Source organism: Cherax quadricarinatus, chromosome 40 (assembly GCF_038502225.1).
Source record: "Cherax quadricarinatus isolate ZL_2023a chromosome 40, ASM3850222v1, whole genome shotgun sequence".
Taxonomy (NCBI): Eukaryota; Metazoa; Arthropoda; class Malacostraca; order Decapoda; family Parastacidae; genus Cherax; species Cherax quadricarinatus.
In genome coordinates, this window is record NC_091331.1 from 25,439,356 (window position 1) to 25,466,485 (window position 27,130).

The window sequence follows — 27,130 nt, forward strand, 5'->3', positions numbered from 1 at the left end:
GGACATCTCCACTGCCTCCAACCGCCTCCTCGCTGCAGCATTCATAACCCAAGCTTCACACCCATATAAGAGTGTTGGTACTACTATACTTTCATACATTCCCTTCTTTGTCTCCATAAATAACGTTTTTTGTCTCCACATATACCTCAACGCACCACTCACCTTTTTTCCTTCATCAATTCTATGATTAACCTCATCCTTCATAAATCCATAAAAAAAAAAAATAGTTTAAAAGATGGGGTGGTAGGAGAAGTGGAATATTCAAACGGCTTCAGGAAGAAATCCAAATATTCTTCCTTGAATCCTTTTTATCCACTTCTCCGAGGCTATGGGTCCAACAATTTACACCAGAGGTGGACCCCATTATATATATAATATATATATATATATATATATATATATATATATATATATATATATATATATATATATATATATATATATATATATATATATATATATATATATATATCCAATATGAGTTGTAATGAATGAGTGTCACTGAATAAACAGAATACTGGGCTGGGACTCTAACCGTAGCGTAGTCGGGTCTGGGACTGGACCGAGGGCGTTGACCCTTGGAACAGTCTCCAGGTAGACTCCAGACAGGTGGTCCTCGTACATACCAGGACTAACGCTGTAATCACTCAGCTACGCAGCTTACAACATCATGATTTTACAACCAACACAACTTTAAGCTGGTTATATAAGAAGCGTCATGTCTTCCTACTGTTTAATCCTACACTCCAAAAAAGTTTCCATGATTCTTCTATTCTCATACGTCTCCAAACCAGATAGTCCATAAACCCAAGATAAATCCTAATAAATAAATCCTAATAAATAAATCCTATTATATATATATATATATATATATATATATATATATATATATATATATATATATATATATATAATATAGCATAATATATATATATATATATATATATATATATATATATATATATATATATAAAATATTTTTTATTATATATGATGGGGTCCACCTATGGTGTAAATTTTGGGACCCATAACCTCGGAGAAGTGGATAAAAAGGCTTCAAGGAAGAATATTTGGATTTCTTCCTGAAGCCGTTTGAATATATATATATATATATATATATATATATATATATATATATATATATATATATATATATATATATATATATATATATATATATACATAATGTGTGTCCCGTATATCAGGTGTGGCAAAAGATCATTACTCAACAAACCTCTCCTTATTTATTTTTATTCTATATGCATTAATGCGAAAATGAAGACCTTCCCCACGGAACTGGGAAAACCAGTTTTTCATTGTAGAAACCTGATGACCCTGAACGGAGGGTGAATGAACCTTACACTGTTGCGTCACCAGCCCTGATGACCCTGAATTGAGGGGATGAATGTACCTTACACCAACTACCAACCCTGATGACTCTAGACTGAGGGTGTGTGTGTATGTTCCCTACACTGAGCCGCCACCAGCCCTGATGACCCTAGACTGAGCGAGGTGAATGTACTCTACACCGAGCCGCCACCAGCCCTGATGACCCTAGACTGAGCGAGGTGAATGTACTCTACACCGAGCCGCCAACAGCCCTAATGACCCTGAACGGAGGATGAATGTACCTTACACTGATTCGTCACCAACTCTGATGACCCTGAACTGAGGAATGGGGGGGGGGGGGTACTGTAGTAGTTTCGCCGGTCTTGTACCGGCCCGGGTCATTTCCAGATGGTGACCCGGCTAGGAAGGGGGTGGGGTTGAATGTACCTTACACCGAAGCACCACAAGTTAACCACCGTCCCACCTGCACCAACTCCACCCTCAAGTTGGTGACTGGGTTACCAATGTAGGAAGAGCAACTCCTCCCTTACTCCTCCAGCTCATCCATTGACATGAATACCACGACGCAACAATGCTGCCTACCTTCATAATGTTACGAGATCACAAGTCTCTCATACAGCACAATGGTTGGAATTCGTTTGTTTTTATAAAGATCACCTTGGGATATTGTTTGTTGAGATCGTGGATTAATGGATTTTGATGCTGAGAAAAAATTTAAGCCTAGATGACGTTTAGGCAATAGCTGTAACACTAGTGGAGGACGTGATGCCAAGGGCCACTACTACCCGGCTCTCTTCCACAACACCTGCACTGTGGCAGCAGTGAGCTAATACCTGCAGTGGGAGGGCAATGATCCCAAACTTACATTAGGAGGTCAGTGATCCAACACCTGCAACGGGGCGGTAGTGATTTAACACCTGCACTTTAGGAGAAGTTATTCAACACCAAACTCTGCTTCAACAGTGAACTAAGACTGTGGTTGTACTGAACCAAGACTGTGGTTGTAGAGAACCAAGACTGTGGTTGTACTGAACCAAGACTGTGGTTGTAGAGAACCAAGACTGTGGTTGTACTGAACCAAGACTGTGGTTGTAGAGAACCAAGACTGTGGTTGTACTGAACCAAGACTGTGGTTATAGAGAACCAAGACTGTGGTTGTAGTGAACCAAGACTGTGGTTGCAGTGAACCAAAACTGTGGTTGAAGAGAACCAAGACTGTGATTGAAGAGAACCAATACCTGCATTCTATGAGCAGCAAGCTAACGCCACCACTGGCAGCATTGATATATGATTACTGCAGCAGCAGCGAACCAAGACCACCACTGTGCCAGCAGCGAACCAAGACCACCACTGTGCCAGCAGCGAACCAAGACCACCACTGTGCCAGCAGCGAACCAAGATCACTACTGTGCCAGCAGCGAACCAAGACCGCCACTGTGCCAGCAGTGAATCAAGACCACCACTGTGCCAGCAGTGAATCAAGGCCAACACTGTGCCAGCAGTGAATCAAGACCGCCACTGTGCCAGCAGCGAACCAAGACCACCACTGTGCCAGCAGTGAATCAAGACCAACACTGTGCCAGCAGTGAATCAAGACCAACACTGTGCCAGCAGTGAATCAAGACCAACACTGTGCCAGCAGTGAATCAACACCAACACTGTGCCAGCAGTGAATCACGACCAACACTGTGCCAGCAGTGAATCAACACCAACACTGTGCCAGCAGTGAATCACGACCAACACTGTGCCAGCAGTGAATCAAGACCAACACTGTGCCAGCAGTAAATCAAGACCAACACTGTGCCAGCAGTGAATCACAACCAACACTGTGCCTGCAGTTAATCACGACCAACACTGTGCCAGCAGTGAATCAAGACCAACACTGTGCCAGCAGTGAACTAAGACCAACACTGTACCAGCAGTGAACCAAGACCAATATTGTACCAGCAGCGAACCAAGACCACCACTGTGCCAGCAGCGAACCAAGACCACCACTGTGCCAGCAGCGAACCAAGACCGCCACTGTGCCAGCAGTGAATCAAGACCACCACTGTGCCAGCAGTGAATCAAGGCCAACACTGTGCCAGCAGTGAATCAAGACCGCCACTGTGCCAGCAGCGAACCAAGACCACCACTGTGCCAGCAGTGAATCAAGACCACCACTGTGCCAGCAGTGAATCAAGACCAACACTGTGCCAGCAGTGAATCAAGACCAACACTGTGCCAGCAGTGAATCACGACCAACACTGTGCCAGCAGTGAATCACGACCAACACTGTGCCTGCAGTGAATCACGACCAACACTGTGCCTGCAGTGAATCACGACCAACACTGTGCCTGCAGTGAATCACGACCAACACTGTGCCTGCAGTGAATCACGACCAACACTGTGCCAGCAGTGAATCACGACCAACACTGTGCCTGCAGTGAATCACGACCAACACTGTGCCAGCAGTGAATCAAGACCAACACTGTGCCAGCAGTGAACTAAGACCAACACTGTACCAGCAGTGAACCAAGACCAATATTGTACCAGCAGTGAACCAAGACCAACATTTACAAGCGGTGAACCAAGACCAACACTGTGCCAGCAGTGAATCAAGACCAACACTGTGCCAGCAGTGAATCAAGACCAACACTGTGCCAGCAGTAAATCAAGACCAACACTGTGCCAGCAGTGAATCACGACCAACACTGTGCCAGCAGTGAATCACGACCAACACTGTGCCTGCAGTGAATCAAGACCAACACTGTGCCAGCAGTGAATCACGACCAACACTGTGCCAGCAGTGAATCAAGACCAACACTGTGCCAGCAGTAAATCAAGACCAACACTGTGCCAGCAGTGAATCACGACCAACACTGTGCCTGCAGTGAATCACGACCAACACTGTGCCAGCAGTAAATCAAGACCAACACTGTGCCAGCAGTGAATCACGACCAACACTGTGCCAGCAGTAAATCAAGACCAACACTGTGCCAGCAGTGAATCACGACCAACACTGTGCCTGCAGTGAATCACGACCAACACTGTGCCAGCAGTGAATCAAGACCAACACTGTGCCAGCAGTGAATCACGACCAACACTGTGCCAGCAGTGAATCAAGACCACCACTGTGCCTGCAGTGAATCACGACCAACACTGTGCCAGCAGTGAATCAAGACCAACACTGTGCCAGCAGTGAATCAAGACCAACACTGTGCCAGCAGTGAACTAAGACCAACACTGTACCAGCAGTGAACCAAGACCAATATTGTACCAGCAGTGAACCAAGACCAACATTTACCAGCGGTGAACCAAGACCAACACTGCCAGCAAAAAACCAAGACCAACACTGTGCCAGCAGTGAATCAAGACCAACACTGTGCCAGCAGTGAATCAAGACCAACACTGTGCCAACAGTAAATCAAGACCAACACTGTGCCAGCAGTGAATCACGACCAACACTGTGCCTGCAGTGAATCACGACCAACACTGTGCCAGCAGTGAATCAAGACCAACACTGTGCCAGCAGTGAACTAAGACCAACACTGTACCAGCAGTAAACCAAGACCAATATTGTACCAGCAGTGAACCAAGACCAATATTTACCAGCGGTGAACCAAGACCAACACTGCCAGCAAAGAACCAAGACCAACACTGTACCAGCAGTGAATCAAGACCAGCACTGTGCCAGCAGTGAACTAAGACCAACACTGTACCAGCAGTCAACCAAAACCAACACTGTACCAGCAGTGAACCAAGACCAACATTGTACCATTGTACCATCAGTGAACGAAGACCAATACTGTACCAACAGTGAACCAAAACCAACAGTGTACCAGCAGTGAACCAAGACCAACAGTGTACCAGCAGTGAACCAAGACCAACATTGTACCAGCCGTGAACCAAGACCAACATTGTACCAGCAGTGAACCAAGGCCAACACTGTGCCAGTAGTGAACTAAGACCAACACTGACAACAGTTAACCAACACTATGACAGCTGCCAATCAATACTGTGCCAGCAGTGAGTCGGCACTATAGTAACAGTGTACCAATACTGAGCCAGCAGTGAGTCGATACTACAGTAACAGTGTACCAATACTGTGCCAGCAGTGAGTCAACACTCTGTCAGCAGTGCACTAGCACTGTGTCAGCAGTGAGTCAACACTACGTCAGCAGTGCACCAGTACTGTGCCAGCAGTGAGTCAACAGTATGGCAACAGTGCACCAATACTGTGCCAGCAGTGAGTCAACACTATGTCAGCAGTGCACTAGCACTGTGTCAGCAGTGAGTCAACACTATGTCAGCAGTGCACTAGCACTGTGTCAGCAGTGAGTCAACACTATGTCAGCAGTGCACCAGTACTGTGCCAGCAGTTTGTCAACAGTATAGCAGCAGTGGGGCGATGCATACAAACAAGCGATTCCAGGAAGGGTCATTGTGTCTGCAGCCTTGTCCCAGACCAGGCTCCTTGGTTGATAACTTGATCAGTGAGGCTGTTGGCGCTAGCAGCACGCAAGCCATGTAATGCATGGCTATTCAGGAACTGTCGTGAGGAACTTATCTAGTTTCTTCCTGAAGACAGAGGTGTGTTGATAATTTCTCGCATAAATGAAGGAATTTGATCAAGCAGCGTGGGAACAGAGAGAATAATGTTGCTGTGTATATTTCTACCTCAGACTATGGTCCTTTTCAGTGGACTGATTTATAATAATGACACGTGTTTATTATACTTTAAGGCTTCACCTTGATGAGTTTAATTACAGATTTAAATCTTAAGAATAAACATTTTGTAATGTAGTTATAAAAGTATTTTTAAAACAAGAATTAACGCCATCAAACCAGAATCCAACAATTTAATTTCATCTATGGGCACTGATTGCATTCCATTAATTACTGAGAAAAGAGATTATTCAGGTTACAGGTCAACCGGTGTAATTAAAGTTGTAGATCAATCTAGGTGAGGCCAGTTCATTAGACTGTCGTCAGAGAGGGTTGTCAGAGTCCAGTGTCTGAGTCACGTGACCCTTAGCTAATTACACTCATGTCAATAATCAACACACCTTCCAGCCAGCGCTGCTTATCCTGGGGTGTAGAGACCAGTGCTCACAGGGATGAGAATAGACGCAACATGCAAAGCAGAGTTTCTATTAGGGTTGAGAGAAACACTGCCACAGTAAAATCTTGTTCCGCATATTGAATTACGAACACTGTTTATCCAACTGCACCTCATCGCATTCTCAGATCCAAAATACATTTTATAGTCATTCAAGCACACACACACAAATAGCAATAATAATAACGATGATGCTAATAATTTAAAAGGGATGAGGTTCTCCACAATATTCTAACAAGTTAAATTGCTTATCGACTGATGTGGAAATATATAGTAATATAAACATTCAATAAAAGTGATATACTACGACAATAAAACAAGTTAGCTATATGAAACGAAAAACGAAAAAGGAGAATACCAAGACAGACTGGCTGGAACTGAATACCATCAGTAACCCGACGCTCCACGCAACACTCTGGCTAAGGTACTTTCTATTTGTATTATAAAAGATATGAATTATGAAGATACATATATAAAGATGATATATAAAAACTTTGGTGTCTTCTTGTATGTAACACATCGTGTGTGATGGAATATGACGGGGAAAACATACCAAGCTTTTCTTCTGACTGTGTAACTATCATATATGCTTATTTTGTCATCATTCGTGTTGAGTGGTGTCATCGATGAGAAAAATAAACAGGAAGAGCACCAGGAACGTGCCATGGGGTACTGAGAATTTCACTTTGCCTTTGCTTGCCTACTTTTCCCATTATATCCAAGTCACACACACACACACACACTCATATTATGTGCAATCAGTCCATGATAGTATTTATAAAATGTAATTGCAAAATCTCTGTAAAGCACAGTTGCATTTTCATTTTCTTCCAAGACAGCTGTTTTCTTGTCATAATGGTTTAGTAGCTGTGACAAACACGATCTTCCCGCATGGAAACTCATGTTCGTTGGCATTTTACAGGTCATGCTTCTCCATAAAGGTTTTCTTTCAGTGTCTTAGCACCTTTCAAAGACGTTCATCATGTGCGATTTTAAGATCTACTGGTCTGTAATTTTTTTTTTTGATAAATAAAATACCTTGTGCAACAGTTGTAGTTCCTCCACATGGACGAGGCAGTATAACGCTGGTATATATATATATATATATATATATATATATATATATATATATATATATATATATGTCGTGCCGGATAATCAAAACTTACGATTTGGGCTTAAATAGCAACGTTCTGTTTGCCGAATAGACACCGAAAATTTGTGTATGCAATAATTTAGCAAAAATCATGCTGTTTGTTTATTATTAAATTATTGTAAACTTATCTAAAATATATATTGTTGGATTAGGCTACATTAAATTGCGCTTGTTATATGGTTAGATAAGCTTTGTAAGGTTCTTTTGGTACAAAATTATTAATTTTTACATTAAAAGAAATAAAAAAAATATATATTTGAACGTATAAGAGAAAATTTTAGAAAGGACTCAATTTTAAATGAGTTCTTGCTAACTGACCAGTTTTACCCATTCGGCACGAGATTTTATATATATATATATATAATATATATATATATATATATATATATATATATATATATATATATATATATATATATATATATATATATATATATATATATGTCGTGCCGAATAGGCAGAACTTGCGATCTTGGCTTAAATAGCAACGCTCATCTTGCCATATAGGACAAGGGAAAATTTGTGTATGTAATAATTTCGCCAAAATCATTCTGAACCTAACGAAAAAAAAATATATTTCACTGTGTTTGTTTAGTATTAAATTATTGTAAACAAATCTAAAATATATTTAGTTGGGTTAGGCTAAAATAAATTATTCTTGTTATAATAAGGTTAGGAAAGTTTTCTAAGATTCGTTTGGTGCAAAATTATAAATTTTTACATTAACATTAATGAAAAAAAAATATCTTTAAACGTATAAGAGAAAATTTTAGAAGGGACTTAATTTTAAATGAGTTCTTGCTAATTGACCAGTTTTACATATTCAGCACGACATATATATATATATATATATATATATATATATATATATATATATATATATATATATATATATATATATATATATATATATATATATATATTATCACACTGGCCGATTCCCACCAAGGTAGGGTGGCCCGAAAAAGAAAATCTTTCACCATCATTCACTCCGTCACTGTCTTGCCAGAAGGGTGCTTTACACTACAGTTTTTAAACTGCAACATTAACACCCCTCCTTCAGAGCGCAGACACTTTACTTCCCATCTCCAGGACTCAAGTCCGGCCTGCCGGTTTCCCTGAACCCCTTCATAAATGTTACTTTGCTCACACTCCAACAGCACGTCAAGTATTAAAAACCATTTGTCTCCATTCACTCCTATCAAATACGCTCACGCATGCCTGCTGGAAGTCCAAGCCCCTCACACACAAAACCTCTTTTACCCCCTCCCTCCAATCTTTCCTAGGCCGACCCCTACCCCGCCTTCCTTCCACTACAGACTGATACACTCTTGAAGTCATTCTGTTTCGCTCCATTCTCTCTACATGTCCGAACCACCTCAACAACCCTTCCTCAGCCCTCTGGACAACAGTTTTGGTAATCCCGCACCCCTTCCTAACTTCCAAACTACGAATTCTCTGCATTATATTCACACCACACATTGCCCTCAGACATGACATCTCCACTGCCTCCAGCCTTCTCCTCGCTGCAACATTCATCACCCATGCTTCACACCCATATAAGAGCGTTGGTAAAACTATACTCTCATACATTCCCCTCTTTGCCTCCAAGGACAAAGTTCTTAGTCTCCAAAGACTCCTAAGTGCACCACTCACCCTTTTTCCCTCATCAATTCTATGATTCACCTCATCTTTCATAGACCCATCCGCTGACACGTCCACTCCCAAATATCTGAATACATTCACCTCCTCCATACTCTCTCCCTCCAATCTGATATCCAATCTTTCATCACCTAATCTTTTTATCCTCATAACCTTACTCTTTCCTGTATTCACTTTTAATTTTCTTCTTTTGCATACCCTACAAAATTCATCCACCAATCTCTGCAACTTCTCTTCAGAATCTCCCAAGAGCACAGTGTCATCAGCAAAGAGCAACTGTGACAACTCCCACTTTATGTGTGATTCTTTATCTTTTAACTCCACGCCTCTTGCCAAGACCCTCGCATTTACTTCTCTTACAACCCCATCTATAAATATATTAAACAACCACGGTGACATCACACATCCTTGTCTAAGGCCTACTTTTACTGGGAAATAATTTCCCTCTTTCCTACATACTCTAACTTGAGCCTCACTATCCTCGTAAAAACTCTTCACTGCTTTCAGTAACCTACCTCCTACACCATGCACCTGCAACATCTGCCACATTGCCCCCCTATCCACCCTGTCATATGCCTTTTCCAAATCCATAAATGCAACAAAGACCTCTTTAGCCTTATCTAAATACTGTTCACTTATGTGTTTCACTGTAAACACCTGGTCTACACACCCCCTACCTTTCCTAAAGCCTCCTTGTTCATCTGCTATCCTATTCTCCGTCTTACTCTTAATTCTTTCAATAATAACTCTACCATACACTTTACCAGGTATACTCAACAAACTTATCCCCCTATAATTTTTGCACTCTCTTTTGTCCCCTTTGCCTTTATACAAAGGAACTATGCATGCTCTCTGCCAATCCCCAGGTACCTTACCCTCTTCCATACATTCATTAAATAATTGCACCAACCACTCCAAAACAATATCCCCACCTGCTTTTAACATTTCTATCTTCATCCCATCAATCCCGGCTGCATTACCCCCTTTCATTTTACCTACTGCCTCACGAACTTCCCCCACACTCAGAACTGGCTCTTCCTCACTCCTACAATATGTTATTCCTCCTTGCCCTATACACGAAATCACAGCTGCCCTATCTTCATCAACGTTTAACAATATATATATATATATATATATATATATATATATATATATATATATATATATATATATATATATATATATATATATATATATATATATATGTAGCACATTAAAAACAAGGATAAAATTCAACAAATAACAAAAGGATAATAAACTCTCAAAGCCAATAAATGTTCTCGTACCAATTTAAAATAACAAGCAACAAATAAAAATACCATTTAATTATTATTGTCAAATGACTCACCAAAAAGTTCCCCGAAGCCCCTGTTCGTTAATTATAAAAATGATGAAGGCGGAAAGGCCTAAGCCGAGATGTTACACGATCAGTATGGCAAGCAAACGTAATGAAAAAAATCTGCTATGTCCACCCTGCTATTTTTTAACGGATTTCTGAATTATTGATTCATTTTGATATTTTAACATTCCGCTTATCTCTCTGTCAACGCCAACCTTTGAACCTCCAAGCTGTATGACCATTGTAGGATAAGCGCTTCTTTTTTTGATAATCATTTGAACCTCCAATGATTAACGGTTCAGTCCTACAAATTGTTCTTAAATTGAATTCTTAATATATGTAGAAATATTTGGGACTTCTTGGAATATCCTGGACAGCTTTTGGTTGCCATTGTTCCTCTTACGTCTGGTAGGAAAGCTTAATTAAGCTTCTGTTCTCTCTCGGTATCTCTCAGCTAAAATTATCTTTTCGCTGTCACATATTAACTTTTTTAAACGGGTCTCTAACTGATTTTCGCCTGAACATTCTTCTACGCTCGCTATGTTTGATCTTCATTTAGGTTTTCTCAGAGGTTAACATTTAACACAGACTTTGTATGCTTCTGTATACAACTTTTCCAAGTATTTAGGTTTTATCACACGTATATATTTAACGCAGACCTTGTATGCCTCTGCATGCAACTTTTCTAAGCACTGGTGAAGGGTTCGGGGTGCTCATGACTATCTTCCAGGGTATGTAAGAGTGTTGTGTCCTAGTGTACGTTGTGTCCTAGTGTACGTTGTGTCCTAGTGTACGTTGTGTCCTAGCGTACGTTGTGTCCTAGTGTACGTTGTATCCTAGTGTATGTTGTGTCCTAGTGTACGTTGTGTCCTAGTGTACGTTGTGTCCTAGTGTACGTTGTGTCTTAATGTACGTTGTGTCCTAGTGTGTGTCCTAGTGTATGTTATGTCCTAGTGTACGTTGTGTCCAAGTGTACTTTGTGTCCTAGTGTACGTTGTGTCCTAGTGTATGTTGTGTCCTAGTGTACGTTGTGTCCTAGTGTATGTGTCCTAGTGTATGTTGTGTCCTAGTGTACGTTGTGTCCTAGTGTACGTTGTGTCCTAGCGTATGTTGTGTTCTAGCGTACGCTGTGTCCTAGCGTACGCTGTGTCCTAGCGTATGTTGTGTCCTAGCGTACGCTGTGTCCTAGCGTAAGCTGTGTCCTAGTGTACGTTGTGTCCTAGTGTACGTTGTGTCCTAGCGTATGTTGTGTCCTAGCGTACGCTGTGTCCTAGTGTATGTTGTGTCCTTTGTGTACGCTGTGTCCTAGAGAACGTTGTGTCCTAGTGTACGCTATGTCCTAGTGTACGTTGTGTCCTAGTGTACGTTGTGTCCTAGTGTACGTTGTGTCCTAGTGTACGTTGTGTCCTAGTGTACGCTGTGTCCTAGTGTACGTTGTGTCCTAGTGTACGTTGTGTCCTAGTGTATGTTGTGTCGTAGTGTATGTTGTGTCCTAGTGTACGCTGTGTCCTAGTGTACGTTGTGTCCTAGTGTACGCTGTGTCCTAGTTCACGTTGTGTCCTAGTGTACGTTGTGTCCTAGTGTATGTTGTGTCCTAGTGTATGTTGTGTCCTAGTGTACGCTGTGTCCTAGTGTATGCTGTGTCCTAGTGTACGTTGTGTCCTAGTGTACGCTGTGTCCTAGTGTACGTTATGTCCTAGTGTACGTTGTGTCCTAGTGAACGTTGTGTCTTAGTGTATGTGTCCTAGTGTATGTTGTGTCCTAGTGTATGTTGTGTCCTAGTGTATGTTGTGTCCTAGTGTACGTTGTGTCCTAGTGTATGTTGTGTCCTAGTGTATGTTGTGTCCTAGTGTACGCTGTGTCCTAGTGTACGTTGTGTCCTAGTGTACGCTGTGTCCTAGTGTACGCTGTGTCCTAGTGTACGCTGTGTCCTAGTGTACGCTGTGTCCTAGTGTACGCTGTGTCCTAGTGTACGCTGTGTCCTAGTGTACGTTGTGTCCTAGTGTACGCTGTGTCCTAGTGTACGTTATGTCCTAGTGTACGTTGTGTCCTAGTGAACGTTGTGTCCTAGTGTATGTGTCCTAGTGTATGTTGTGTCCTAGTGTATGTTGTGTCCTAGTGTATGTTGTGTCCTAGTGTACGTTGTGTCCTAGTGTATGTTGTGTCCTAGTGTATGTTGTGTCCTAGTGTACGCTGTGTCCTAGTGTACGTTGTGTCCTAGTGTACGCTGTGTCCTAGTGTACGCTGTGTCCTAGTGTACGCTGTGTCCTAGTGTACGCTGTGTCCTAGTGTACGTTGTGTCCTAGTGTACGCTGTGTCCTAGTGTACGTTGTGTCCTAGTGTACGTTGTGTCCAGAGGTCATACTGCAGCTTTATACATCATTAGTAAGGCCTCACCTAGATTATGCAGCTCAGTTCTGGTCTCCGTATTACAAAATGGACATAAATTCGTTAGAAAATATTCAGCGTAGGATGACTAAATTAATACATAACATTAGAAATCTTCCTTATGAAGAAAGATTGAAGACTCTTAAGTTACATTCACTTGTTAGACGAAGAATGAGGGGAGACCTGATCGAAGTGTATAAGTGGAAGATAGGTATTAATAAAGGGGATATTAATAAGGTCTTGAGGATGTCTCTCCAAGAGAGAACCCGCAGTAATGGATTTAAATTAGGTAAGTTTAGATTTAGAAAGGACATAGGAAAGTATTGGTTTGGAAATAGGGTAGTTGATGAGTGGAACAGTCTACCTAGTTGGGTTATTGAGGCTGGGACTTTGGGTAGTTTCGAATCTAGGTTGGATAAGTACATGAGTGGGAGGGGTTGGATTTGAGTGGGACTTTCACATCAGAGCTTATTTCTTGGGTGGCATTGAAAATTGGGTTGGGCAAATGTTTTGTTAGTGGGATGAATTGTAAAGGACCTGCCTAGTATGGGCCAGCAGGCCTCCTGCAGCGTTCCTCCTTTCTTATGTTCTTATGTATGTTGTGTCCTAGTGTACGTTGTGTCCTAGTGTATGTTGTGTCCTAGTGTACGTTGTGTCCTATTGTACGTTGTGTCCTAGTGTACATTGTGTCCTAGCGTACGTTGTGTCCTAGCGTACGTTGTGTCCTAGTGTACGTTGTGTCCTAGTGTACGTTGTGTCCTAGTGTACGTTGTGTCCTAGTGTACGTTGTGTCCTAGTGTATGTTGTGTCCTAGTGTACGTTGTGTCCTATTGTACGTTGTGTCCTAGTGTACATTGTGTCCTAGCGTACGTTGTGTCCTAGCGTACGTTGTGTCCTAGTGTACGTTGTGTCCTAGTGTACGTTGTGTCCTAGTGTATGTTGTGTCCTAGTGTACATTGTGTCCTAGTGTACGTTGTGTCCTAGTGTACATTGTGTCCTAGTGTACGTTGTGTCCTAGCGTACGTTGTGTCCTAGTGTACGTTGTGTCCTAGTGTACGTTGTGTCCTAGTGTACGTTGTGTCCTAGTGTACGTTGTGTCCTAGTGTACGTTGTGTCCTAGTGTATGTTGTGTCCTAGTGTACGTTGTGTCCTAGTGTACGTTGTGTCCTAGTGTACGTTGTGTTCTAGTGTACGTTGTGTCCTAGTGTACGTTGTGTCCTAGTGTACGTTGTGTCCTAGTGTATGTTGTGTCCTAGTGTACGTTGTGTCCTAGTGTACGTTGTGTCCTAGTGTATGTTGTGTCCTAGTGTACGTTGTGTCCTAGTGTACGTTGTGTCCTAGTGTACGTTGTGTTCTGGTGTACGTTGTGTCCTAGTTTACGTTGTGTTCTAGTGTACGTTGTGTTCTAGTGTACGCTGTGTCCTAGTGTACGTTGTGTCCTAGTGTACGTTGTGTCCTAGTGTACGTTGTGTCCTAGCGTACGTTATGTCCTAGCGTACGTTGTGTCCTAGTGTACGTTGTGTCCTAGTGTACGTTGTGTCCTAGTGTACGTTGTGTCCTAGCGTACGTTATGTCCTAGCGTACGTTGTGTCCTAGTGTACGTTGTGTCCTAGTGTACGTTGTGTCCTAGTGTACGTTGTGTCCTAGTGTACGTTGTGTCCTAGTGTATGTTGTGTCCTAGTGTACGTTGTGTCCTATTGTACGTTGTGTCCTAGTGTACATTGTGTCCTAGCGTACGTTGTGTCCTAGCGTACGTTGTGTCCTAGTGTACGTTGTGTCCTAGTGTACGTTGTGTCCTAGTGTACGTTGTGTCCTAGTGTACGTTGTGTCCTAGTGTATGTTGTGTCCTAGTGTACGTTGTGTCCTATTGTACGTTGTGTCCTAGTGTACATTGTGTCCTAGCGTACGTTGTGTCCTAGCGTACGTTGTGTCCTAGTGTACGTTGTGTCCTAGTGTACGTTGTGTCCTAGTGTATGTTGTGTCCTAGTGTACATTGTGTCCTAGTGTACGTTGTGTCCTAGTGTACATTGTGTCCTAGTGTACGTTGTGTCCTAGCGTACGTTGTGTCCTAGTGTACGTTGTGTCCTAGTGTACGTTGTGTCCTAGTGTACGTTGTGTCCTAGTGTACGTTGTGTCCTAGTGTACGTTGTGTCCTAGTGTATGTTGTGTCCTAGTGTACGTTGTGTCCTAGTGTATGTTGTGTCCTAGTGTACGTTGTGTCCTAGTGTACGTTGTGTCCTAGTGTACGTTGTGTTCTAGTGTACGTTGTGTCCTAGTGTACGTTGTGTCCTAGTGTACGTTGTGTCCTAGTGTATGTTGTGTCCTAGTGTACGTTGTGTCCTAGTGTACGTTGTGTCCTAGTGTATGTTGTGTCCTAGTGTACGTTGTGTCCTAGTGTACGTTGTGTCCTAGTGTACGTTGTGTTCTGGTGTACGTTGTGTCCTAGTTTACGTTGTGTTCTAGTGTACGTTGTGTTCTAGTGTACGCTGTGTCCTAGTGTACTTTGTGTCCTAGTGTACGTTGTGTCCTAGTGTACGTTGTGTCCTAGTGTACGTTGTGTCCTAGCGTACGTTATGTCCTAGCGTACGTTGTGTCCTAGTGTACGTTGTGTCCTAGTGTACGTTGTGTCCTAGTGTACGTTGTGTCCTAGCGTACGTTATGTCCTAGCGTACGTTGTGTCCTAGTGTACGTTGTGTCCTAGTGTACGTTGTGTCCTAGTGTACGTTGTGTCCTAGTGTACGTTGTGTCCTAGTTCTCTGACTGTTGATGTTAAATGTACTAAACGTCCCTCAACTATTTTCGTTGGGTTACAGCCTTTAATTTAAAATTGTTTTTTACTTATAAGATGATGTGATCCGAGTACTACTGCATCTGTGATTTTGTTTCTGGCAAATACCCGTTCCCCAAGTGTCGGCTCAATTGGCTGTGGTGGGTATACTGGCCAGATCACCACCAGCAGCAACAACCTGGTTGACCCAGCATACGCCAGACAAGCCTGACCCAAGACTGAGTTAATAAAGTAGGAAAATTCTTGAAACCCATCAAAGGGAGTGGTTGCATGGGTCGATCCATAGCTCCTGGTTCCGCCTCTTCACTGGTCGCTACTAGAGTGTGTGCGTGCGTGTGTGTGTGTGTGTGTGTGTGTGTGTGTGTGTGTGTGTGTGTGTGTGTGTGTGTGTGTGTGTGTGTGTGTGTGTGTGTGTGTGTGTGTGTGTGTGTGTGTGTGTGTGTGTGTGTGTGTGTGTGTGTGTGTGTGTGTGTGTACGTACTCATCTAGTTGTGGTCGAGTTATAGGTCCTGTACTCACCTAGCTGACGTCGAGTTATAGCTCCTGGTCCCCTGTGTGTGTGGGGGGGTAATGGCAGTGATGGTGAAGCGGTGGTGGGGGTATTATATGGTGGTAGTGTGTGATGGTTGTAGTGCTGGTGGTAGTCCATGTTGTTGTGGTGTTAGTGGTCTGCATGGTGATGGTGTTGGTCCATGTGGCTGTGGTAATCGTCGATGTTCTAGTGTGTGAGTTGGTGGTAGGTACAGAAGAGGGAAGTGGTCGATGTAGTAGTGGTGTGGTGATGGAGCTAAGGGGTTGTCGTCATTGAAGTTCTAGTGTGTATATGTGTGTGTGTGTGTGTGTGTGTGTGTGTGTACTCACCTATTTGTACTCACCTATTTGTGGTTGCAGGGGTCGAGTCCTAGCTCCTGGCCCCGCCTCTTCACCGGTTGCTACTAGGCCCTCTCTCTCCCCGCTCCATGAGCTTTATCAAACCTCGTCTTAAAACTGTGTATGGTTCCTGCCTCCACTACGTCATTTTCTAGGCTATTCCACTGCCTTACAACTCTATGACTGAAGAAATACTTCCTACTATCTCTCTGACTCATTTGTGTCTTCAACTTCCAATTGTGGCCTCTTGTTTCTGTGTCCCCTCCCTGGAACATCCTGTCTTTGTCCACCTTGTCTATTCCACGCAGTATTTTATATGTCGTTATCATGTCTCCCCTGACCCTCCTGTCCTCCAGTGTCGTCAGGCCGATTTCCCTTAATCTTTCTTCATAGGACATTCCCCTTAGCTCTGGAACTAACCTTGTCGCAAACCTTTGTACTTTCTCTAGTTTCTTGACGTGCTTTATCAAGTGCGGGTTCCATACAGGTGCTGCATACTCCAGTATGGGCCTGACATACACGGTGTACAGTGCCTTGAATGATTCCTTACTAAGGTATCGGAATGCTGTTCTCAGGTTTGCCAGGCGCCCATATGCTGCAGCAGTTATCTGATTGATGTGTGCTTCCGGAGACATGCTCGGTGTTATACTCACCCCAAGATCTTTCTCCTTGAGTGAGGTATGCAGTCTTTGGCCACCTAGCCTATACTCTGTCTGTGGTCTTCTGTGCCCTTCCCCTATCTTCATGACTTTGCATTTGGCAGGATTAAATTCGAGAAGCCATTTGCTGGACCAGGTGTCCAGTCTGTCCAGGTCTCTTTGAAGTCCTGCCTGGTCCTCATCAGATTTAATTCTCCTCATTAACTTCACATCATCTGCAAACAGGGACACTTCTGAGTCTAACCCTTCCGTCATGTCGTTCACATATACCAAAAATAGCACTGGTCCTAGGACCGACCCCTGTGGGACCCCGCTCGTCACAGGTGCCCACTGTGATACATCATTACGTACCATGACTCGTTGTTGCCTCCCTGTCAGGTATTCTCTGATCCACTGCAGTGCCCTTCCTGTTATATGCGCCTGATGCTCTAGCTTCTGCACTAATCTCTTGTGAGGAACTGTGTCAAAGGCCTTCTTGCAGTCCAAGAAGATGCAATCAACCCACCCCTCTCTCTCTTGTCTTACTTCTGTTATTTTATCATAAAACTCCAGAAGGTTTGTGACACAGGATTTGCCTTCCGTGAATCCGTGCTGGTTGGCATTTATACTCCTGTTCCGTTCCAGGTGCTCCACCACTCTCCTCCTGATAATCTTCTCCATAATTTTGCATACTATACACGTCAATGACACAGGTCTATAGTTTAGTGCCTCTTTTCTGTCTCCTTTTTTAAAAATGGGAACTACATTTGCCGTCTTCCATACCTCAGGTAGTTGCCCAGTTTCCAGGGATGTGTTGAAGATTGTGGTAAGTGGCACGCACAACATATCTGCTCCCTCTCTAAGGACCCATGGGGAGATGTTGTCCGGTCCCATTGCCTTTGAGGTATCGATGTCCCTTAGCAGTTTCTTCACCTCCTCCTCATCTGTATGTATGTCGTCCAACACTTGTTGGTGTATTCCTTGCTGGTGTCCCCATCTGGTCTGTCCCCCCAGAGTCCTTCCTGTCTCTACTGTAAATACTTCCTTAAATCTCGTGTTGAGCTCCTCACATACCTCTTGATCGTTTCTTGTGAGTTCTCCACCTTCTTTTCTCAGCCTTATCACCTGGTCCTTGACTGTTGACTTCCTCCTAATGTGGCTATACAGCAGTTTCGGGTCAGATTTGACTTTCGATGCTATGTCGTTTTCATACTGTCCCTGGGCCTCCCTCCTTATCTGTGCATACTCGTTTCTGGCTCTTCTACTAATCTCCTTGTTTTCCTGGGTCCTATGCCTCCTGTACCTTTTCCATTCTCTGTTGCACTTAGTTTTTGCCTCCCTACACCTTCGGGTAAACCAAGGACTCGTTTTGGTCTTCCTATTATTTCTGTTTCCCTTGGGAACAAAACTTTCCTCTGCCTCCTTGCACTTTGTTGCCACATATTCCATCATCTCGTTTACTGATTTTCCTACCATTTCTCTGTCCCACTGAACCTCCTGCAGGAAGTTTCTCATACCTGTGTAGTCCCCCCTTTTATAGTTTGGCCTGTCCCCTTCAGCTCCTGTTACCTTCTCCACTTGTAACTCTACTATATAGTCAAAACTCAGAACCACATGATCGCTAGCTCCAAGGGGCCTCTCGTAAGTGATATCCTCAATGTCTGAACTGCTCAGGGTGAACACAAGATCCAGTCTTGCTGGCTCATCCTCCCCTCTCTCTCTGGTTGTGTCCCTGACATGTTGATGCATGAGGTTTTCAAGTACCACATCCATCATCTTGGCTCTCCATGTTTCGGGACCCCCATGTGGCTCCTGGTTTTCCCAGTCGATCTCCCTGTGGTTGAAATCGCCCATTACCAGTAACTTTGCTCTGCTCGAGTGAGCTCTTCTTGCCACCTCAGCCAGTGTGTCCACCATCACCCTGTTGTTTTCTTCGTACTCCTCTCTTGGCCTCCTGCAGTTCTGTGGTGAGTTATACATCACTCCAATGACTACTTTATGTTCTCCGGACTGAATTGTACCTACAATGTAGTCTCTTTCTCCAATCATGTCCATGCCTTCCATTTCCTCAAATCCCCATCGGTGTTTTATGAGCAGTGCAACCCCTCCTCCCCCTCTACTCCTTCTATCTTTCCTCAGGATCTGGTATCCTGTTGGGAAGATTGTGTCTGTTATTGTCTCAGCGAGTTTTGTTTCTGTGACTGCTATGATGTCTGGGGATTTTTCACTGATTCTTTCATTCCACTCCTCATGTTTATTCGTTATTCCATCCGCGTTTGTGTACCAAACCTTTAGTTTCTTTTCTATCATTGTGGTCATGCAAGAATATTGGGGTTGGGGGAGCGAGAGCCTTGGTGGGGGCCTATATGGGGCTGTGGTGTAGGTGGGGTTTGTGTTGATGGGGGTGGGGTCAGAATGCCCATAAGGGACAGCTGTTGGGGTGAGGTTTGTGATATGGGGGTTGGTGGCAGAGGGAACAGTGAGTGGGTTGTAGTATAGGTTGCTCAGTTGCGTTGGGAATGTCGCGGGTGGAGTCTTTTGGTGGGAGATTCTGTGGGGTGTGTTTGCCCTTCCTCCTGTGTCTGGGTCCTGCTCATTTTCATTGCTTCTCGTTCCTCCTTGCGTCTCTGTACCCTCTCTTTCAGTGTAGTCCTTTCTTCTTGTGTTCTGTCGCGGTCGAGGTATACTCTCTGGTACCCCTCTTTGTCCCTCAGTCTTGCTTTCTCTTGCAGAGTGTGTGTGTGTGTGTGTGTGTGTGTGTAGCTTTGATGTTATCTCTTGAATGTAGTCTACCTACTTAAGGAATCAGGAGTATCATCATGCTTGTCACCATCTGTCAGTATTTAATTGATCCTAAATATTTCTAGCCCTCTTATTGTCCCTGCACTATGGAACTGCCACCCTAAGAGTTGGTAGCTCCCGAATATTAGTAACTCAAGCTCTGCTGAAAACAATACCTTTGAAGCTACCTTAGCTGCTGAATTTTTAATGGAATACTTGACGATATCCTCTCTGCCCTAAGTCTCCTAGCTCTGACTGATTGTAACACTATGTATGTAACCCATCGTGTGTGATGGAACATGACAGGCAAAACATACCAAGCTTTTGTTCAAACTGTGTAACTATCATATCTAATAGAGTAGCAGGTCACTGCTAATGTAGAAGAGACTATAGGAAACATGTCCTGTAGTCCTGTTTACACCACTTACACACACACACACACACACAGAGTAGAGACAGAGAGGACTCCGGGAAGTCAGAATAGGGGGGTAAACCAACAAGGGAGACACCAACAAGTGCTGGATGAAATACACACAACCGAGGAGAAGGTAAAGAAGCTGCTATGTGAGCCTGATACCTCAAAGCCAGAGAGACCGGACATATCTCCGTGGGTCCTTAGAGAGGGAGCAGAGATGCTGTGTGTTCTACTAACAAAAATATTCGACACATCCATTGAAACTGAGTAACTACCTGAGGTATGGAATATGGCAAATATAGTCCCAGTTTTTAAGAAAGGAGACAAACACGAGGCATTAAACTACAGACCTGAGTCACTGATGTGTATAGTATGCAAAGTCGTGGCGAGGATTATCAGGAGAGTGGTGAAGCATCTAGAAAGGAGCAAGCTTATAAACGACAACCAGCACGGTTTCAGGGTAGGGAAATCCTGTGTTACAAACCTACTGGAGTTTCATGAGAAGGTAACGGAAGACATGATAGAGAGGGGTGGGCAGATTGCATTTTCTTGGACTGCAAGAAGGCCTTCGACACAGTTCCTCACAAGAGATTAGTGCAAAAACTAGAGGATCAGGCACGCATAACAGGAAAGGCACTACAATGGCTCAGAAAATACCTGACAGGGAAGCAACAATGAGTCATGGTACGTGACGAGGTGTCAAAGTGGGCGCCTCTAACGAGCGGGGTTCCACAGGGCTCAGTCCTAGGACCAGTGCTATTTTTGGCATATGTGAATAACAAAGATGGAAGGGATAGACTCAGAAGTGTCTGTTTGCAGATGATGTGAAGTTAATGAGGAGAATTAAATCGGACGAGGATGAAGCAGGACTACAAGGAGACCTGGACAGTCTGCAAGCCCAGTGCAGCTACTGGCTCTCCGAATTTAACCCCGCCAAATGGAAAGTCATGAAGATCGGGGAAGGGCAAAGAAGACTGCAGACAGAGTACAGGCTAGGTGGCCAAAGACTGGAAACCTCACTCAAGGAAAAGGATCTTGGGGTGAGTATAATACGGAGCACATCTCCTGAGGCGCACATCAGCCAGGTAAGGTAACTAATGCAGCATATGAGCGCCTGGCAAACCTAAGAATAGCGTTCCGATACCTCATTAAGGAATCGTTCAAGACTCTGTACACCGTGTACGTCAGGCCCATATTGGAGTATACAGCACTAGTCTGGAACCCACACCTGGTCAAGTGCGTCAAGAAATTAGAGAAAGTGCAAAGGTTTGCAACAAGACTAGTCCCGGAGCTAAGGGGCATGTCCTACGAAGAAAAATTAAGCGAAATCGGCCTGACGACACTGGAGGACAGGAGGGTTAGTGAAGACATGATAACGACATATAAAATACTGTGAGGAATTGACAAGGTGGACAAAGACAGAATGCTCCAGCAATGGGACACAGAAACAAGGGGTCACAATTGGAAGTTGAAGACTCCGATGAGTCAAAGGGATGTTAGGAAGTATTCAGTCATAGAGTTGTCAGGCAGTGGAATAGTGGAAAGTGAAGTACTGAAGGCAGGAACCATACATAGTTTTAAGACGAGGTTGGATAAAGTTCGTGGAGCAGGGAGAGAGAGGACCTAGTAGCGACCAGTGAAGAGGCGGGACCAGGAGCTATGACTCGATCCCTGCAACCACAATTAGGTGAGTACACACACACACACACACATGCCTTTCATCTCTGCTGCTAATTCCAATAACATTTTCACTGTCTTTTTCTCGTAGGCTTTTGTTAACTTAAAGATATAAATCATCTTTTCTATTCTTCAATGAAGGTAAATAGCAAAGGTCACTTCATCGTTCCTGGCCACAGCTCTTAACTGTCTTCCACCCGACCGGCTGTAACCAATAGTGGCTTACAATGCCCGGCATAATTAATCTTCGAATTGTGTGCTCTATTTATCTCTACCGCTTCTTCAAGTTCATTATACTTACAACCCTGAGATGGGAAAGCACTTTATGACAAATCAGCGTCTGTAGCTGCTATCCATGTTCTCTGACTCCTCCTCCTCTCACCTCAAACAATCTGTCTCTATCCACTCTAATCCCTTGACAAGTTATTTTTATATCACATCCCGCTGGCCACTTCCTTTCAAGTGTTGATAGGCTAAGTTCCTTACAAGTCTCCTGGTACTCCACGCACCTCTCATCACATGGAGTTATTTAATACCCTCGATAACTTGTAATTATGAGATGAAAGATTATGGGTGATAATGGCTGAGACTGGCGGTGACAAAAGTAAATGTGACTAAGTTTGATAACTGGGGAGACCGAGCTATAATTAGAGGCATGGTCATAGAGGTGTTAACAGCGTTGTAACAATAGAATAATGAAGGTCTGTTAGAAGTTTAATGCTACTGGGGGACCGTGTCACTGAAGTTGGCGACGTGAGAACGGTATGGGAGTGCCAGTTTAAGAGGCACTGTTGCAGATGCTCGAGTTTTGCTCACACCTCTGCAACAAAGATTTGCTAAGTTATACCCTCAAAGATTTGTTAAGTTATACCATGAATTAATGAAAGATCCTGGACTTCACCTTAAGAAACAGACAAAGCAAATACGATAGTAATTATGGACAAGGTAGATTATAGTGGAAAAATGAACATGTTTTTAGATGACGGGGGAACTTACGTGCCCCTTAATGAGGTGTGGTAGTGAGGTGTGGTTGCGGGGTGGCAATGTGGGGGGTTTTAGTGGAGGGGTGGCAATGTGAGGGGTTGTAGTGGAGGGGTGGCAACGTGGGGGGTTGTAGTGGAGGGGTGGCAACGTGGGGGGTTGTAGTGAAGAGGTGGCAATGTGAGGGGTTGTAGTGGAGGGGTGGCAACGTGGGGGGTTGTAGTGGTGGGTTGAGGTTTATCCCGATCTTCCACCAGGTGAACGAAGGCAGCGATTTCAAGAAGACTTGTACACACGCACTGTTCCACCCGGGAATCGAAGCACAGTCCATTTGGTTGCGAGACGAGCGCCTTACACCCGAGCTACCATTCACGAGCACCGGGCTACGAGGGCTATGGTAGCACAACTTCAAACGTCCCCGACCAATCAACCGTCTATTCAAAGACAAATTTAACTGGCCAATCAGCTATCAACTCAAAAGTATTCCACAAAAAATACGTATTCAAATGTGCTCCTTGTTTACACATTATGCAGCTGACGCTGCTTTCAGCTGCTGTTGAAAGCAGCGGCAGCTAATTTAAGCGTGGAAAGCTGATGAGAGGGGTGATCGACTCACTCTGCTTTAATCTTTAAAATATAGATTAATGAAAAAACTATATATATATATATATATATATATATATATATATATATATATATATATTATATATATATTATATATATATATACATATATAATGTCTTGCCGAATATGTAAAACTGGTCAGTTAGCAAGAACTCGTTTAAAATTAAGTCCTTTCTAAAATTTTCTGTTAATCGTTTAAAGATATATTTTTTTCATTAATGTTAATGTAAAAAAAAATAATTTTGCACCAAAAGAATCTTAGAAAACATACCTAACCTTATTATAACAAGAACAGTTTATTTTAGCCTAACCCAACTAAATATATTTTAGATTTGTTTACAATAATTTAATACTAAACAAACACAGTGAAATATATTTTTTTCGTTAGCTTCAGAATGATTTTGGCGAAATTATTGCATACACAAATTTTCGCTTGTCCTATATGGCAAGATGAACGTTGATATTTAAGCCAAGATGGCAAGTTCTGCCTATTCGGCACGACATTATATATATATATATATATATATATATATATATATATATATATATATATATATATATATATATATATATATATATACATTAGTTCTCACAACGTACGTGGTCAGAGGTGGAGCCAGCTGAAGGTCTCTGAAGTTCTCTTTTTATTTCTTGACAGCACTGGTGCATATTTACTTGTTCGGTAGAGGTCGGCCTTGCTGTGCCTTTCCTTTACTCTGTTTTATCCTCTTTTCCACTCTGTTCACATCGTTTATTTACTTACTACTGATGAAAATGTTTTCCACTGAACAGCTAGAACGATAACTTTCTGTTGCCAGAGGTGAGAATAAGCATCAGCACCACTGTACTTCGTCATGGTTGTAGTGTGTCAAGACCACAAAACTGTGGGAAGAGAGATACAAGATTTTGTTCGGATTTTTAACCCCAGAGGGTTAACCATCCAGGATAAACCAAGAAAATCAGTGCATCATCGAAGGACTGTCTTGTCTTATTTCCATTAAGGTCCTTCATTCTTGTCCTCCAGGATGCGACCCACACCAGGCGACTAACACCCAGTTACCTACTTGTTTGCTAGGTGAACGGGAACAGCAGGTGTAAGGAAACGCCCAATGTTTCCACCCATGCCAGGAATTGAACCACAAACTCTGTGTGAGGCTAAAGCGTTGCCTACCAGGGCACGGGACACTCACTAATTATGGATTATTACTCTTCACAACTGCATTTGTGTTATAATTACACTATCTTATGCGTTAACAAGCCATCATGGCCCCCAAAGTGCGCAGTAAACAGGCCATTTCTCTGAAGATCAAGCAAGAAATTACTGCACCAGTAACTTTCCACAAACAACCATCTCTGCTATAATAAAGCAGAAAGGAATATTGAATATTAAAGCTGCTGACGAATCTAAGCTAGTGAAAAAGGCATATAAAATTATCATAGAGATGAAAAGACTGTTGTAATTGTGGATAAGAGAGAAGCAGATGGAGACACGGTGCCTGCAAGTTATATCTGACAGTCTGAATGGTAGGGAAAAGTTGCACTTCCAGGGTCTTAGAACGAATTACCACAAAAACTTGTATTTTGGGGTTAGAGTTACGATAGTTTGGAGGTACGCTATATTTTCTGGAACCGATTAATATCGTAATTCAAGAGACCACTGTACTCGTATATTTACTCGAGTTTATAGCTTATTTTACACATGTTATTCAATTATAGTGACAATAAAATATGCATAATTATAATATTTCAAGTACGACCACACAGAGTATTACACTACTAGCAACAAAAACACATTATCTTATAATACTGTCACCATCACTACCAAACAAACAACATTGTAGGATCACGTTCCCTTACACTTATTGTATTGTCTCTACGTGTACATGTCGCGCTCTTGCTTTCACTGGAGGTATACTGCACCGTCTGTCAAGCCTTTTGCTATCATGGGGAGTGATTTCGGTATGCAGGTTAGGGTTCAGTCCTTTCAGTATCAGTTGCTTTGCACAGGTGAACGAGAAAGAAGAGGAGAAAGTACTGTCTCTCACAGAACAGAATATTTCACTGTGGCAGCCTCGTATTACCCTGCTCTTTATAACTCTCTGGCTTCTATTTTTATGGCAAATTAAATATGCAAATTCCTACTTTTCCGCTTCTGTTACACCGTCACAATTTAAAAAAAAATTTATCATACCAACAAAAATACACAACAGTTTTTATCAACAAGAGTTTTAAAATATTAGCCCCTTTAATATATAATTATGATCATAACACCATACCAACACTATCAACATTATATCAACATCAAAGTTACTGGTAAATTATTATTAACCATCATTATCGTAGCCACGACCACCGATGTTAACACTCAACATCAACACTGACACACAAACCAACAATTACAGCCAATATTGTAACAAAAAAAAAATCTAAGCTAATACGGCTACCTATACCAGCACCACCAACCCCTCCACAATCACCAACCCCACCACCTCCATCACCAACCCCACCATCAACAACCCAACCATCATCACTAACTCCATCACCAACCCGATCACCAACCCCACTACCATTATCAACCCCAACACCAACCCCACCACCATCACCATCCCCACCACCATCACCAACCCCACGATCAGTAACCCCACCACCATCACCAACCCCATCACCAACCCCACCACCATCACTAACCCCTCTAACATCACCATCCCCATCACCATAAACCCCACCACATTTACCAACCTCACCATCGTCACCAACCCCACCACCATCATCAACCTCACCATCACCAATCCCATCACCATCAACTCCATTACCATCAATAACTTCACCCAACCCCACCACCAACCTCACCATCAACCCCACCACCATTACCAACGTCATCAACACCATCCCCGCCAATATCACCAACCCCACCACCATCACCAACCCCCAGCATCACTAACCCCACCATCACCAACCCCAACACTATTACCAACCTCACCACCAATCCCATCACCATCACCAGCCCCACCATCAACCCCACCACCACCAACAATGCCACCATCATCACCAACCCCACCATCAATGCCACCACCATCACCACTCCCACCATCACCACTCCCACCATCACCACTCCCACCATCACCAACAATGCCACCACCAGCATCAACCCCTCACCATCACCAACCCCACCACTATCACCAACTCCCAGCATCACCAACCCCACCACTATTACCAACCTCACCACCGTCAACACCACCAAAATCACCAATCCCATTACCATCAACAGCCCCACCATCAACCCCACCACCACCAACAATGACACCATTATCACCAACCCCACCACCATCAACAATGCCACCACTATCATCAACCCCACCA